This window comes from Thalassophryne amazonica, chromosome 7 (genome assembly GCF_902500255.1).
Source record: "Thalassophryne amazonica chromosome 7, fThaAma1.1, whole genome shotgun sequence".
Taxonomy (NCBI): Eukaryota; Metazoa; Chordata; class Actinopteri; order Batrachoidiformes; family Batrachoididae; genus Thalassophryne; species Thalassophryne amazonica.
The window spans coordinates 29367094-29379273 of NC_047109.1; the positions used below are offsets into that span (position 1 = coordinate 29367094).

At 41.8% G+C, this 12180-nt stretch overlaps 1 protein-coding gene across 1 annotated transcript in view; it reads left to right on the plus strand.

Moving 5' to 3' along the window:
• Positions 1-12180, plus strand: part of tsnare1 (T-SNARE Domain Containing 1) — a 426977-nt gene that overhangs the window by 155590 nt on the left and 259207 nt on the right. The gene's annotated exons all lie outside the window — the stretch shown is intronic.

The window sequence follows — 12180 nt, forward strand, 5'->3', positions numbered from 1 at the left end:
GCAAGTGCGGGAGTCCAGTCACCCTTCTGACTTCCGCGTCCATGCTCTTCTGTCAGCACCAAGCACCAAAACCCCGCCCCACTCGTACTCTCCACCAATCACTCCTCACCACACATCCTCCAACCAGCCAATCAAATCACCAGCTGGTACACATGCAACTTATTTCACTCTTCACTTGACACAATATTTAATTCAGATCTTTACGCTAATGGCAGAAACATTATTAACACAGTGCATAATCCTACTTTAATGCAAATATACTATTTACATCAATAGGATACACACATGTCCTAACATTCCTCCGTAACCCTGATTTCCCACCGGGATACATATACACCATTCTGGTATTTGATTGAATGCTTACATCTCACTTGTGTTAATTTATGTTTGATTCATAGAACCACACCATAATTTGGCAGACAGTTGGAATAAATGATCTTGACAGTGACATTGGATTCATTCATACCAATAACCTGCTGCGGGTTCTCACAATTCAGATCCAGCACAACATAATTAGGGATCATTCTGCATCTCTACACTACTACTACTATTGCTATTACTATTACTACTACTACGACTATGACTACTAAAGTGCTCAATAGCCTGTGTCACTATGCGTATGTCAAAGTATAGGTGTGCCAACTTTGACTTGATTTCGAGGTTCCATTTGGACAAGAGAGGAACACACACACACACACACACACACACACACACACACACACACACACACACACACACACACACACACACACACACACACTTGCCTCATAGTATATGGAGATGCATATGGAGGGTGGCAGATTTGCATTTGTGATTTGCATTCTACAATCATTGTGCCCTGAGAAAATGGATGCATCATCTCTTTTTGTCTACCAAAATGGCTACATTGGCACAGAAGATCACACGACTACATGGCATCCCAGGCAACATTGTGTTTGTCCTTTCAGTGCCAAATGCACGTACACTCACACACATTGTGTATGTGTATCGACATACAGATTTGTAGTGGGCTATGTTTTTATTGATCACAATCGACAGCTGAGACACACACTTGGCATGTCAAGCTGTAATTCCAGTACACAGTGGAGAAGGGCAGAAGAAAGAAAAAGCCCAAACACAGGCTTTTAGTCTCTGGACTCCTGCATACTGTATTCGTATTTGCCGTAAAATGCTGCCTTTCACTCAGTCTGACAACCAGCCTTTCTCCTATTCTTCCCCATTGTGAGAGCACAGATGGGAGTTTCAAGTCACCAGAAAGGGTCTTTGATCACTGTGAAGCCTGGGTGCGTCATGAGTGAGTTGCAATGGAGGCGAATGTCGCAAAGGGGAGCAGAGCAGGAGACTGTCAGATTTGCCGTCTATTGCTCGGGCTGATCTGAGGGGGAGCTCAGGGAATGATCAAAGCCCAGGTTAAGTCTCTAATAGAGCTGTCGTTTAAGCTAATCTTTCTCCTCCCTCTCACAAGAAAACCTCTCTACCCTACACTGTGCGAGGCAACGTATCATTCTAGCTCATTCTTATTCAGACTGACAGGACAACATGAGTTTAGCATCAACACATTTTGGCATGCCATATGTTGTTTTTAATAAAGACTGGGTGGAAATTGCCTTCTCCTTTTTGCCTCTAAGCAACAGCACATCGATTTAATCAAGCACTATCATTCGAGAGCAGAAATCTCTATAGATAACTGGAAAATCCCAATATTAGTTTTTAAGCTTTCTATCCTTGAATGGGCTGACTGCCTCCATAAACATTCAAACATGCAACAAATGTCATTGGTCATATTTTGGGGTTAGGCTTGATTTCCATGATATTCTGTCTTTAGCATGTTTCTCCATGTGTGGTTATTATTATTCTCCCAAACTTAGCCAAATGGGGTGTGTAGCCAGTACATTCTGAGTGCCGGTCCCAAGCCTGGATAAATGAGGGGGGTAGAAGGAGACAGGGCGTTAACCTTAAAGTTTGTCAAATCTCAGCCACATGGGGTGTGCACCTTGTACACTCTGAGTGCCAGACTCAAGCCCCGGATAAATGAGTAGGGTTGCATCAGGAAGGGCAAGTGGTGTAAAACAACCCAACCATGCAGACTTAAAATTGAATTTCCAGACCAGATCAGTCGAGGCCCAGGTTAACAATGACCGGCACTCATGTCATTGCTCGACAGGGTGCCGGCGGAAATTGGGCTACTGCTGGGTGAAGAGGAAGAAGAGCAGAACATGTCCACAGAAAGTGGGAGAAGAGGAAAATGAGATGGGTGGAAGTTACAGTTGAAACTTTGAATGTTGGCAGCATGACTGGTAAAGAGAGACAGCTGGCTGATATGATGGAGAGGACAAAGGTACACATTTTGTCTGTGCAAGAGACCAAGTAGAAGGGAAGTAAGAGAAGGAGCATAGACAGTGGGCTCAAGTTGTATCATGGTGTGGATTGGAAGAGAAATGGTGTTGGGGTCATTTTAAAGGAAGAGTATGTTAAGAGTGTGTTCGAGGTTAAGCGAGTGTCTGACAGGGTGATGAGTGTGAAGTTGGAAATTGAAGGGGTGATGATGAATATCATCAATGCATATGCCCCAGACTTAGGTTGCGAGATGGAGAAAGAAGATTTTTTGAGTGAGTTACATGAGGTGGAGAGTGTGCCCAAGCATGAAGGAGTGGCGATAGGAGCTTCAATGGGCATCTTGGAAAAGGGAACGGAGGTAATGATGAAGTAATGGGTAGATTTGTTATCAATGGCAGGAATGTGGAAGGGCAGATGCTATTTGATTTTGCAAAAAGGATGGAAATGCCTGTGGTGAATACTTACTTTAAGAAAAGGGAGGAGCACAGGGTGACATTAAGAGTAGAGGAATGTGCACACAGGCGGACTACATTTTTTGTAGGAAATGCAAGCTAAAAGAAATTGGAGACTGTAAGGTGGTGACAGCAGAGTGTAGCTAGACAGCATGGGATGGTGGTTTGTGGGATGACTTTAGAGGTGAAGAAGAAGAAGAAGAGGGTGAGTGGGCTCAAGAATGGATCAGATAGTGGTGGTGAAGGAGGAAGACTGTTGTGTGAAATTCAGTGAGCAGGTGAGGGACACACTGGAGATGAAGGGGAAACATACACAACATGAAAGATGCAGAAATCATAACACAATCCACGAACCAAAAAACAAAATGGGGAACCACGACACATTCCACCTGTTGTCGTAAGGAACACATGTTCGGACAGGCATGCACAAAACCATTGCCACGGTTTCATGCATGCTCGTGTTCGCGTGCACAAACACAGTGCGAGCACATGGAAGGGTCGCGCACACAGCAGAGGAGGAAAAAAATTAAAAAACACCACAATGTATAATACTTAATTCCTGTTATAAACAGCAGATTTAGCCTCCGCCTAGACGTACACCAGGAAGTAATGAAATGGTGTGGATAACTGTTCTCTCTTTTATGTTTTACATTAATTATCTGATGCACTCGAGCTGGCCGGCTCCCGTGTCATGAAGAGTCAGCTCCCGTGTCATGAAGAGCCGGGCTCTCCCGTTGTGAACACATCAGCAGTTATCTGCTGCAAATATGATCTGTGTTTTAATTATTACAATACGGGGAAAACCCCCAGTTACACGCACCTCGCAATATCTGAACAGCTGCAGGTTGCAGCGGGACATGCCCACCTCTGTCTGCGGACCGGCTTCACACCGTGCGGCGCGCTCAGATGCTGGCCGGTCCTCATGAGGGTGTGAGTGCCTGCTCACACATGTACACTGTGTGTTCTCCAGCTGATGTGCAGCACACAGCGGTCAGCTGGTCCAGCACCAAGCCACAGCTGACAACGTCGGATTCATGGTGTGTGTGTTTGTTGGTGGGGGGGATGACACATTCGCAAGACATTTGTACTGGGTGGGGGTGGACAGCGACAACACACTTCACACGCCATATGCATGTGTGTGTGGGGTGGGGGGGTCAGTACAGTTACTCTCATGTGTGATGCTAGGTTACGCCACTTTCGTGTGGCACTTTGACAGTTTTCACAGACAGGTCGAATGTGATTGCCTGCTGTCTAGTATCATATCAGGTGCATGAATAGCCCCGCCTTTTCTAAGTGTGCAGCGAGCAGTGTTAGATGTTTGTGTGTGACACCTGGAATTTGGCCGAGACCTCCCGAAAGGGGGATTGAATGAGCATGTGCAAGGCATTCGCTGTCTTTTGGCCGCTTGTGTGCCCAAATGTTGTGGCAACAGGTGTACGAGGCCTCTGGGGTGGCTCTGAGTTTTCATGAATGGCATGCAATTCTTCCTTTGTGTGCTAGTCGGCTTCAATCGTGTTATGTGTGAAGGGACCCTTATAGATGTGCTGAGGGGGGACATGCAGGTGGTTGGTGTGACAGAGGAAGATGAAGAGGACAAGGTGAGATGGAAATGATTGAAATGCTGTGGCAACCCCTAACAGGAGCAGCAGAAAGACAAATAAGGTTATGATTATTCTTCCTGTTATCTGAATAATTTTCCTCATGTTAAATATTCTCTGGTGCTTTTACTTTGGTTGTTGGTTTTTGTGTGTGTGTGTGTGTGTGTGTGTGTGTGTGTGTGTGTGTGTGTGTGTGTGTGTGTGTGTGTGTGTGTGTGGCATAGCTTCCTGTTTCTGGCCTTCAGATTTCACCTGTCCACACTTCTGAATTTGATTGTTTGGTGGCGTATGTAACTGATGTTCCCTCCTTCCCAAATTTTGTAGGTTTCTCCTGCTCTCCTATATTATTGATCCAGTGCTTTTGATTCATTTGATAAACCTTTGCTGCCATCCTTTGTTCCTATGTTTTTTTTTGTGTGTGTGTGTTTCTTACTGCTTTTTGAATGACCCTTTGCCTCCCTGAGAAAGACTGGTACCTGTTTGGACTGATCACATGTGTGCCTGAACCTTGTTTGTTTGGGGCCAAGCTTGTTGCCAGCTCCAGAACTGTGCCTTTTGTGTGGACAATACAATGCGTCTGCAATGTATTCACAATGCTTTTTCACTTTTTCCACATTTTGTTATGTTACAGCCTTTTTCCAAAATGGAGCAAATAATTTTTTCCCCTCAAAATTCTACTCACAACATCCCAACATGAAAAACATGAAAAAAAAAATATATATATTTTTTTTTGTATTTTTTTTTTTTGCAAAATTATTTAAAATGGTGATGATAATAATAATAATATTAATAATAAAAACTACGAAATCACATGTACGTAAGTATTTATACCCTTTGCTCAATACTTTGTTGATGTACCTTTGGCAGCAATTACAGCCTTACGTCTTCCTGAATATGATGTAACAAGCTTAGCACAGCTATATTTGGGTAGTTTTGTCCATTCGTCTTTGCAGCTCCTCTCGCGCTCCATCAGGTTAGATGGGGAGCGTCAGTGCTCAGCTATTTTCAGATTTCTCCAGAGATGTTCAAATCGCATTGAGGTTTGGGCTCCGGCTGGGCCTCTCAAGGACATTCACAGTGTTGTCCTGAAGCCACTCCTTTTGATACATTGGCTGTGTGACCCAGTCTGAGATCAAGAGCGCCCTACAGCAGGTTTTCATCCACGATGTCTCTGTACATTTCTGCATTCATCTTTCCCTCATCCTGTCTAGTCTCCCAGGTCGTGCCACTGAAAAAAATTGCTTAACTGAGGTGCAACATTCATTTCACTAACTATCAACTTTGCCTTAGCTAGGAGAGACTCCTGTGCATCTCTTAGAGACTGCATCTCTTCTGTCAAGGCTCTGATATTGGCCGCTTCTATGTCAAGTGACACTTTTCCTGACTGGAGAATAATATTCCTGTTCTCAATCCTTTGCAGTACTTTTAGCCAGACAGTGAAAAGAACAATGGCATCAAATTACATAAAATATTTTCTATGACCATTAGCTTCTCATCTTGCTTCACTGGTGCTTGCTTCAGGATTTTGTACAGTACCTGTTTTGTTTGTATCTGATTCATAAATAAATAAATTACAAAAAGGGGGGGGCACCATTTCAAGGTGGTGGCATAATACTTTGCACATGATTTAAGAGCTTTTACTTTGCCATTTGATAGTTAATAATCACATTATTCCCTTTGATCGGTTTGGGTGTAGAGTGTAAGACTCAGACGCACCAAGTTTCGTTAATCTCAGATGATTTTTAGAATTTTCTGTAATTTATTATTAAATAATGCTGAAATTATGTAAAAATGGTTGTTGTACAGAAGCTTCAGATATCTGCTGCCGAGACAGATGATGTCTGGAATGCAGTTTTAAGCAGAAACAAGGCGATACTCAGTTAAAACCCTTCGTCTCCGACTGACTTCCGTGGCAGAGAGGAGGGCTGTTGATCAAACCTCACTCTTCAGAAATGACCAATCACAGCAGAGCCAGTGCTGACCTGGTTCCCTCCCCCATAGTGCCAAAACCCCTATAGTTCCATACGTTTCGAGCAAGAGAGCAGGAATCACCTGTGTGCGAGTAGAATTCAACTTCAAGAGGGCGGGGGCGCACTGGTCTTCTCTCGCAACACCTTTTTCCCTGCTCAAGGAGCAGTTTCCTCCAATGTGCGCACGCACGTGGAGATAATTTGTGCATGCACATGTGAAATAATATAAGCACAAATGCATTTTTTATACGCGTGTGGTTTTGGCACCGATCTGATGCCATACATTTCTGGGCTTGTCTCCGCAGCATGCACATCAACAGGATTTAATGAGTGGGAGGCACAAGGTGAATAAGTAGCCAGATTATGTTTCTTCTGTATTTGAGCTTGGACTCCGTTGATTTTTCCTGACATGTTTGCTCCACTATCATAACCCTGCCCTCTGCAATCACTGATGTCTATCCCATGGTCATGAAGAACATTATCAATCATCTCTGCTGTCTCACTACCTGTGTTTTTATGAAGATCCTTAAATTCAAGGAACCTTTCAGTAATCTCCCAAACATCTGTTTCTTTGTCATATCTCCCATATCATAGTAGCACAACATGTTGCTCAGTATGGGAAATGTCACAGATGACTGAATAATATATGGCATCCTCCCTTTCCTGTAGAATTCTTTTCAGAACTCATCTGCCACATAACTGATTAAAGTCATTTTGACTGTCAGAGCTAAGATAATGTGTCAGCCTGGTTCCTTTTCCTTCTTTTTGTTTTTGATTGTTGTTCCTGATTTTTTAAAAGTGTTCTTTCAGCAGAGAATCATAATGACACAAGAGCTCTAGTGTGCCTAGGAAATTGCCGTTATGAATGTCATCTAGGTCTTTGGTTTTTCCCCTGAAAGGCAGGTTTCTTGAGCCCATGTGTACGGTTACATCTAAGAATCTTTTCAAAGTGGCTCTATTTTTCTCTGTTGCTGTTTGTAACTTGATATTTAACAGAACATCAACATCACTGTCTTTCATTATAGATCCTTGCAGATTATTCCATTTTAAGTAGCAATCTCTATGTGCTTCTCTCCTCTCATGGATTGGGAATTCGTTATACATTCGACACAGCGTTGCCACAGTTACTTTGAAAAAGTAGTCCAACTACTGATTACTCCTTGAAAAAGCAACTTAGTTACTTTACTGATTACTCAATTTTAAAAGTAATGAAGTTAGATTACAAGTTACTTTTTTAGTTACTTTAAGCAGCTGCTGACAACACCCCTGCCACCTCAACCTGAAAATGATAACCCATTTTGCCAATACTCACTTTGTAGTCACCCTTTCTTGACTTCAGTGACCATAAACACTTGTTTCATAAAAAATAAAATAGACATCTTTCTTCACCTCATATTTAACTGTTGACAGCACTGTAACAGTAAAACTTACTATTTCTAATCTACATTTTTTTATAAATGCAACTATTAAATTCTTTCTAACATTTTTCTAACATTTAAATTCTTCCTAAACAGTTTAGTTGTTGAAATCATTGTTATTATTATGATTAGTACTATTAGTACTAATAATAGTATGAAAAATGTCTTCAAAAGTGGACCTTCAATCTAGGGTCTCTCCCTCCTCCCCCGCCCACGTTCCCTTCCCCTGGTTTGCTGTTTAAGCAGGAAGAATGGATAGCTTTTATTTATGCAGAACACACAACCAGACTGACAGGTAAGAATGTTTTATCAGGTTTTGTTTTGTTTTTTTTACATCATGTCACTCTCAGAAAGAGACTTGGGTGCATTTGGGTGGCAGAAAAGAAAAAAAAACTGTTTTTATTTGTGCATCATGGATCAGCTGTTTTTAACAAGGACATGCACAGAGTCGTAGAGTTTTAAAGAAAAAAAAGCATAAAAATGTCTCTGTAAAACCATAGCTCTGAGCGTCACCGCGCTTTGAGAGACAGCTGTTCTTCACCTCGGGGCTGACCTGCACAGTGGATGTGGTTCTGTGCTCGCAGCTCACTGAAAGTGGGCAGTTAAGACCTCACCTTGCATTTTGTCGGGACACCTGTTTTAAAGCTGCAATCGACCCACAACACAAAATTAATAGTAACGCAAAGTGATTCAGAGAAGTAACTTTAATCTGATTACTGATTTGGAAAGCTTAACGCAATAGATTACTCATTACTGGAAAAAAAGTGGTCAGATTAGAGGCATCACTCATTCGACACCACATCACACATTTTATACCCATATTGACAGGTCATTGCACTAGTGGAAGCCCTTTTCTGAATATGGTAGAAAAGCACACATAGCATTAGGGATGGGTATTAAGAACCGGTTCCTTTAGGGTATCATTAAGAAATGATTTGATCCACCGACCTTAATAACCTTTTTGCTTAACGATTCCCTGATTGGTCCTTCACAGTGGCCGTTGTTTTTGAGGGTGTTTGTCAGGAAAATGATCATTTCTCTACATTGATTACAGACCCTGCAGCGGGTTTGTAATCAACTTTTCTGCAGCGCGGCTTTGCTTTGAACCTTGAACCAGTCGAAGCAGTGCTTCGATTTATTGCTTCAATGACTTATTGTTTTATTTCGCTTTATCTTAATTTTTCCCCGCTAAAACCCTAAAGAGCATATGTCTGTGAGTAATACGAGGTCTATTAGAAAAGAAACTGACCTTTTTATTTAAAAAAAATATATATATATTGATTTGAATCACGTGCGATTACATCAGACAAGCTTGAACCCTCGTGCGCATGCATGAGTTTTTTCACGCCTGTCGGTTGCGTCATTCGCCTGTGGGCAGGCTTTGAGTGAGCACTGGTCCACCCCCCTCGTCGGAATTCCTTTGTCTGACTTCTTCCTGAGAGACTGGCACTTTGCTTGATCAAAATTTTTTCTGAAACTGTAAGGCACATCCAAGTGGACACCATTCGAGAAATTCAGACGGTTTTCGGTGAAAATTTTAATGGCTGATGAGAGATTATGGAGTGTTACTGTCGCTTTAAGGACTGCCTACAGAGCTGGACGGCACGCCGCGCCTCAAGCCGCCGTCATCAGCCTGTTTCAAGCTGAAAACTTCCAAATTTAAGCCTCTGTTGACCCAGGACATCGTGAGAGAACAGAGAAGTTTCAGAAGAGGTCGGGTTCAGCAGTTTATCCGGACATTCCACTGTTAAAGGAGATTTTGTAATGAAAGACATGCGGACGGATTCGCGCGTCAGCACCCAGCCGCTCATGGCGCGGTGCCACAGAAAAACACCTCCGTGTTGATAAGCATTCGTAAGATTCAGGCGGTTTTCGATGGCTTTCAGTCAAGTGAGTATCCGAGAAATTGTTTAACAGCTGGGCATGTTCAAACTTGTCCTGTAATGCTACCAACGGAGGTGTTTTGCTGTGGCGCCGCGCGATGAGCGGCTGGGTGAATCTGTCCGCATGTCTTTCATTACAAAATCTCCTTTCAGTGGAATGTCTGGATAAACTGCTGATCCCGACCTCTTCTGAAACTTCTCTGTTCTCTCACGATGTCCTGGGTCAACAGAGGCTTAAATTTGGAAGTTTTCAGCTCGAAACAGGCTGACGACAGCGGCTCGGGCGCGGCGAGCCATCCGGCGCCGTGGGCTGTCCTTAAAGCGACAGTAACACTCCATAATCTCTCATCAGCTGTTAAAATTTTCACAGAAAACCATATGAATTTCTCGAATGGTGTCCACTTGGATGTGCCTTACAGTTTCAGAAAAAATTTTGATCAAGCAAAGTGCCAGTCTCTCAGGAAGAAGTCAGACAAAGGAATTCCGACGAGGGGGGTGGACCAGTGCTCACTCAAAGCCTGCCCACAGGCAAATGACGCAACTGACAGGCGTGAAAAAACTCACGCATGCGCACGAGGGTTCAAGCTTGTCTGATGCAATCATACGTGATTCAAATCCATATAGTTTTTGAAAAAATAAAAAGGTCGGTTTCTTTTCTAATAGACCTCATATTTACCTTTTCATGTTAAACCGACCTGTTATGGTCTTCTGAAACAGTTGACAGATGCATTTTATAACTTAAAAACGGGACAGATGCTAACACATTAGCATGTCTATGGTATTTTCAATGTTGAATTTAGCGTTAAGCTGTTGCAGCTGTCAGCACGTTTGTATGCATTTTTTTCTGTATAATAATTAATGGCTCAGCGTTTGTTGTCATAAAAGAGTAAGAGTAAGTGTCATAAGAGAGTAATAATTTTTTATTTACTTTTGTTTATATAATAATAATAATAATAATAGCAACAGCAACAATAATAGTAAGAATAACTAATAATAATGCTACAATACAATTTTAGAGGAAGAGACAAAAAGAACCTGATTAAAAACACAACAGAAAATATAAAACCAACTAACAATGAACATGAATGAATGAATAAATATAGACATAAATAACTGTTTCCTGTGAACACCAAGTGACTCTTACACCTCCACTTCATCCCTGTCAATATTTAAGTTTAATGACAATTTGTTTTGGTCAAACCATATTTTCAATTTGTTAATTTCTTCAGTGATTTCCTCCAGAACTATCTGCCAAGCTAGAAAACTGCTACATCCTAGTAAGAGCAGAATACTACTGGAATGAATTTGAATAAGGAAAGTTGGATTTTTTTTTTTTCTCACCAAAATGGATGCTGCACTCACTGCAGTTTGTTGTCTGGATTAGTCCCAGATTGCATTTCAGAGCTTCTAGAATTCAAACATTTTCATGCGGGAGGTGTTTGGGGGTAATTTTGGGTTACAGCTTTTTTTTTATTTTTCAACACTTTCATCCCTGAATATGTCAATCGTGAGTCAGTTTTGTGCAGATAAAAGTCACTAACTGGGACTCCTGTCTTGTTGCAAGAAAGAAACGATAACTGTCCTCCGTTCTGTTCACACAGCTCCAAACGCTGCGCGGCTCTCTGCCGAGTCAAGTTACAACGATAGAATCCAGTCAGAATTAATAACTTCAAAGCAAAATGCTGTTTAAATCAATTGACACCTCTCTCCAAATGTTATAATACAAACTGCAATTGATCAAAATGTTTTTCCCTCTCAAAATGAGACGTCCTGCTCAGAGGTACGGAGAGACATTAATGCCAAAATGTCTGAAAGGAAATGCTTTTGACAAAAACTACAGATTTTGTTCATTTTTATTTATGTCCAGAGTTCAAGGAAACAGAGACCAATTTCATATTTATTTACTTTAAGACTCAATAACATACATAGAAAACCCGTAAAGCCTTTTAGTACTTTTTACTTTTAGTACAAAATTCACAAGAGGTATCGATAAGGGAATCGATAAGGAATCGGATCGATAAGCAGAATCGATAATGGCATCGATATCGATAAAATCCTATCAATACCCATCCCTACATGGCATGCAATAAAGTGAGTTATTACTTTGACTAAAAGTCAGGCAGGCTCTCTTTATCTTTTCTCTTTTATTGGCTGCCATTGTATAATTCAAGTAGTCAGGGAATGGATTCCCCTCTGAATCACATGGCATTTCCACTTCTTTTCCTCTTGTGGCCAATATCCTCACCATGCTTATCCTATCCTGATGAGTAAAATCTGCTGGCCACAAACCAGGGTCATCTGTCAAAAGATTATCTTCTTCCCTTTCAAATACCTCAACATTAGCTTGATTTTCTATGTCCTCAATCTCTGTCATGTTTTTGAGTCTCTCTGTGCTCTTGTTTAGTCCATCCTCCTTATCAATGCCTTTCAACATCTTCAGCTTGATTTTCAATGTCCTCACTCTCTCCCAGATCTCTGTGTCTTTCTGCACTCTCATTTGGTGGATCCTGATCAGGTTGCAA